Source organism: Bubalus bubalis, chromosome 9, assembly GCF_019923935.1.
Source record: "Bubalus bubalis isolate 160015118507 breed Murrah chromosome 9, NDDB_SH_1, whole genome shotgun sequence".
Taxonomy (NCBI): Eukaryota; Metazoa; Chordata; class Mammalia; order Artiodactyla; family Bovidae; genus Bubalus; species Bubalus bubalis.
In genome coordinates this window covers 38,767,447-38,772,699 of record NC_059165.1, presented here as the reverse complement: position 1 = coordinate 38,772,699, position 5,253 = coordinate 38,767,447, and the positions used below count along the sequence as shown (strand labels likewise).

The window sequence follows — 5,253 nt, the reverse complement described above, 5'->3', positions numbered from 1 at the left end:
CCCAGTGAAGTAGATATATCCATAATTTTAGAGACGGGGAATGCAGTTTTCAAAGGCTTCACACCTTGTCTGTCTCCTGTGTCATGTAGCTAGTAACTAGTGAAGCTGGGCCACAAATCCAAAATCTCAAATAAAAAGATAACTTTTATTCTAAAAAAATTCATAGGAAGCATATAAGCTTCTTGGAAGATAAAGAAAGAGCACCCCTGCCTCAGTTTCTCTAGTGTAACTGAAAACAGACTAGTATACATTGAGGTTCGCCCTAATTCACCTGCCTATGTCTTTGGTAAGCAGGAGTGAGCCCTTGTAAATGATTAATTCCACCCTCCACAACACAGTTATACTTTAAAATATATTAAAATTATGTTGTTGGTAGCTTTTAAGAAACCATAATGTATTTTTTGCCTTGGGTCTTGCCATACTACAAACAGTAGTCGGATTCCATCTGCCTCTGGGCAACAAGTGTGTTTTCTTGTTTAAAAAAACTAACATATTTTATTGTATAAGTTTACTGCAAAGGAACTCTGAAAATGGAGAAAAGTATGAAAGAGAAAAAATTTAAATTATAAAAAAATTTTACTATGCAACAAAATATTCTTTAAATTGGAAATTTGGGAAATTCAGAAAATCATAAAGCAGAAAACTATCCATAAGCTTATAGATGTCTATTTTGGGGGCTAACCTGATGGCTTAGCTGATAAAGAATCCACCTGCAATGCAGGAGACACAGGAGATGCTGGTTCAACCCCTGGGTTAGGAAGATCCCCTGGAGGAGGAAATGGCAACCCACTCCATTATTCTTGCCTAGAAAATCCCGTGGACAGAGGAGCCTGTGGGGAGCCAGAGGAGTCCACAGGGTTGCAAGAGTCGGATATGACTGAGTAAGTGTGTGTCTATGTCTATTTTGGCTTATGCCTTTTCATTTTCACTTAAAAAAAATACAGTTGGGATTGTTACTTCAATGTAATATGTCTGTGTGTCGGTTCTGTTTTCCTGTTATTTAACATCTTGTCATAAACATTTCCTCATTTCCTTATAGATCTTTCCCATGCATTTTAAACTGATAAGAACAGATACTACACTTGATCTTAGCCAAAAGGCCGAGAAGCGATTTTCATACATTTTAAATGGCTGCATATGTAGTTCGTAGAGTGGCTGTGCCTTTGTTTGTTTATCTTCCCCTCTTATTGGACATTTAGAACCTGGATCTTCTAAATCCAAATCTGTTCTCCCGCCCACACATATCTGCTTTATTTCCTTTTAGCCTTTTGCTTACATTGATTCAGGCATTATTTGTGATGACCTTAGTATTAAAAAAAAAAAAGCCTAGTCGCTTGTTAATCAGTAGTGTGCAAAAATGCTAATGTTAAGGCTTTACTATGTACTGAGTTCTTTCTTCTTTAAAATAGTTTTTATTGGAGTATAGTTTCTTTACAATGTTGTGTTAGTTTCTACTGTACAGCAAAATGAGTAAGCCATTCATATACATATATCCCCTCCCTTTGGGACTTCCTTCCCATTCAGTTCACTGCAGGGCATTAAGGAGTGTTCCCTGTGCTATACAGTATGTCCTCATTGCGTGCATGCTAAGTCATTCAGCTGTATCCCACTCTTCGTGACCCCATGGATTATAGCCCGTCAGGCTCCTCTGTTCATAGGATTCTCCATGAACAGAATACTGGAATGGGTTACCGTGCTCTCCTTCAGGGGATCTTTCCCATCCAGAGATTGAATGCCATATCTCTTATGTCTCCTGCATTGGCAGGCAGGTTCTTTACCACTAGTGCCACCTGGGAAGCCCATGTTCTTATTAGTTATCTATTTTATACATGGTATCAATAGTGCATATGTGTAAATCCAAGTTCTATTTTAAGACTTTGAACAGATTTCATTAAAGTTACCATTTCTGTTATTCTCGTCATACAGATGATACCACAGAGGCACAGAGAGGTTAAGATAAGTATCAGAATGCACTCACTGGTACTGAACAACATAGTTAATTTACAGAACCTTATACAAATAGTTATTTATTCAGTCTGCAATGAATTGACACTTTTGAATTGTGGTGTTGGAGTAGAATCTTGAGAGTCCCTTTGACTGCAAGGAAATCAAATCAGTCAGTCCTAAAGGAAATCAGTCCTGAATATTCATTGGAAGGTCTGATGCTGACGCTGAAACTCCAATACTTCGGCCACGTGATGCAAAGAACTGACTTATTGGAAAAGACCCTGAAGCTGGGAAAGACTGAAGGCAGGAGAAGGGGACGACAGAAGATGAAATGGTTGGATGGCATCACTGACTCAATGGACATGTGTTTGAGTAAACTCCAGGAGTTGGTGATAGACAGGGAGGCCTCACGTGCTGCAGTCCATGAGGTCGCAAAGAGTCGGACATGACTGAGTGACTGAACGGAACAGTCTGCACATGAGCAGCTATTGGTACTGGTTCGGAGGCTCAGTGACATTGAGACTGCTGTCACTCCAGTCCTCTTTTCCTGTGCCTCTTGGTTTTAAAATGGCTGTGTGATTGCTCTAGACATCACATTGCCCTGAATTGGGATGTGATTCAATTCAGGACAGGAAGTTCTGACTTAACACTTCTGCCGCTTTTGTCAGGAAAGCACATTTTCTTCCCAGAACTCCCTTTTTCACTCAGCAGAGTTCCACTCATGAACTGTGTTTTACATGATCATTGCCAACCAGAGAAGAGTCTGGGGAAAAACTTATTAACCTCTGGAGAGGAAGTTGACCAGATGTGAATGATTGGGTAAGGACTGTTGTGTCAGTTAACCTACAGTGACCACCACAAGATACTTGCCAAGGTCAAGTGTTGGTCTTATGTGATCCAACCAGCCCGTTTCACACAGGGGCTAATGCCTATTAGCTGGGAATGTTTTCTTACACCTCAAAACGTGGCTGGACTAGAAGTGGCCTGGAGCCTGCAAACCTCCTCTTTCACTGAGCATAACAGTATCTAATACATGCTAACATTTTCATCAATATTAGTGCCACTGCAAAGTGCTGTTAAAATAGAAGTGCTTTTCACACATTACGTGTCTGTGGTGTGTCCACCGCGTCATTCTTTTGCTGGAGCCCCACCTTCTTGGCATTTATAACTGGGTAACAAATCTGCAGCTCACTGGATTCATATCCTCAGGCTGCGGCAGAGGGAGAGGAGGATCTGTGAGCTGTTTGGGCTAAGACAAGTTGCTGTATTACTTTTGTCTCAGCCCTGAGCATATTCATTAGGGGCCTGGCTACAGGTGAACTGAGCTAGAGGCTGCATAGTGGCAATGCTGAAAACTATGGCTGGACCCTACTTCTTGAAAATACGGCTTTATCTAATTAGGAGGGGGCTCAAAAAAGATCCATCATTTACTAGAACTATTAAATTGTGGCTATTTCTAGAGCAGAAGTCTAAAGTAGCAATTAACAGGAATGTTTTGTTTAGGGCTGGGATGAGATGAGTGAGGTGCTTAGAATGTGAAATTTGAGGGGACGTTCGCTTTCATGGTCACTTGCATGGCCCTGGTTTTATTATGTCTTTACTAGTTGTAGTTGTTTGTTGTTCAGCCACCCAGTCGTGTCCAAGTCTTCGCTACTCCATGGACTGTAGCATGCCAGACCTCCCTATCTCTTACCATCTCCTGTAGTTTGCTCAAGTTCATATCCATTGCATCGGTGATGCCATCCAGCCATCTCATCCTCTGATGCCCTCTTCTCTTTCTGCCCCCAGTCTTTCTCAGCATCAGGGACTTTCCCAATGAGTCAGCTGTTTGTATTAGATGACCAAAATACGGGAGTTTCAGCTTCAACACTAGTCCTGTCCTTCCAATGAGTATTCATGGTTGATTTCCCTAAAGATTGACTGGTTTGATCTCCTTGCTGTCCAAGGGAATCTCAAGAGTCTTCTCCAGCCCCACAGTTCGAAGTAACTCACTAGTTACTAATGTCTAGAAAGTGGGATAATTATTTACCAAATATTTTTTGATCACTTCTGTGTGCCCGGCACTATTCCAGTCACTGGGGATACAGTAATGAATAAAATAGTTGTTATTGTCCCCATGGTATGGATATTCTAGTAAAAGTGAGATTTCATATAGAAATCTGGATTTTTGGCTCAAAGTATCAGAAGAACTGATAACTGTGAGAAGGCTTTCCCATAAGACAACTGTCACTCAGATTTGAGGAGCTGCTATCTCCTTTTAGTTGAGGTGTGAGTTTGTTACACTTCCCATCACTCCCTACTGTGATTTTTGATCTTAACGGGATCTCTATAAGTGGATACCACTATTATTATTATTGCCATTTTGCAGATGAAGAAACTGATGCTCAAAGAGATAAAGTGACTAGCTTGGAGTCTTCTGGCTACAGAAGGTAGAGTGGGTTCTTTGCAACTTTGGAGGCTGAGATTGTTGCCACCGAGCACAGCGGTGATTCGGGAGTCAGGAACACAGATATATCAGCAAGCAAAAGCATCCAGCCTATACAAGATCAAATTAGAGAGAGGTATCAGCAGGAAACAGGTGGCACCTTGAATTGGTAGAACTCAAGAAGTCTTCATAAAGGAACTATTTACAAAAGTGTGGGCAGAGTGTAGGGAAACCACAAGGCACAGTGCAGAACCCCTGATTAGTAATAGTGGGCCTCTATTACCACTCTGAGACCTCTAAGGGCAGGTGACAGACTGGCTAATGGAACTGGGGAGACAGGACTGTGGAGACGGCTGCATAGTTGAGCTGAAATCTTAGAATGCAGCTGGCCCTTGGGGACCCCACTGGGAGGAAACTTGGAGAATAAATCTCCCAAGTTCTCTCTCCTCCTTCCCATTGATCACTTACCAGTGACAGACTCAACTGGAGGTCAGAGGATGAGGAGTCAGTTGATGCATCCTTCCAATCTGGGCATCCTGGGGGTACAACAGAGCAGGGTGGAGAGCAGTGGGGAGTGGCTCAGGAGGGGCAAGCAAAGGCACCTGGCACAGGGGCCGGTCAAAGCCAAGGGCATTTTAGGGGACAGAGCGAAGATGGGTAGGGGAAGAAATGAAGATAATTGTGAATTCAGGGTCCAACTTTGTTTTAGTTTTGCCAATATATTTTTTAATTGAAGTATATCTAATTTGCAGTGCATTAATTTCTGTTGTACAGCAAAATGATTCAGTTATATGTAACATATATCTATGTATGTACACATTATATATATATATACTGTTAAAAATATTCTTCTCCATTACAGCTTATCACAGGATATTGAA

At 41.6% G+C, this 5,253-nt stretch overlaps 1 pseudogene; it reads right to left on the bottom strand.

Annotated features, from left to right (window-relative positions):
- Window positions 1–965: 965 nt before the first annotated feature.
- On the bottom strand, window positions 966–1,112 carry LOC112587196 (annotated as a pseudogene).
- Window positions 1,113–5,253: the final 4,141 nt, after the last annotated feature.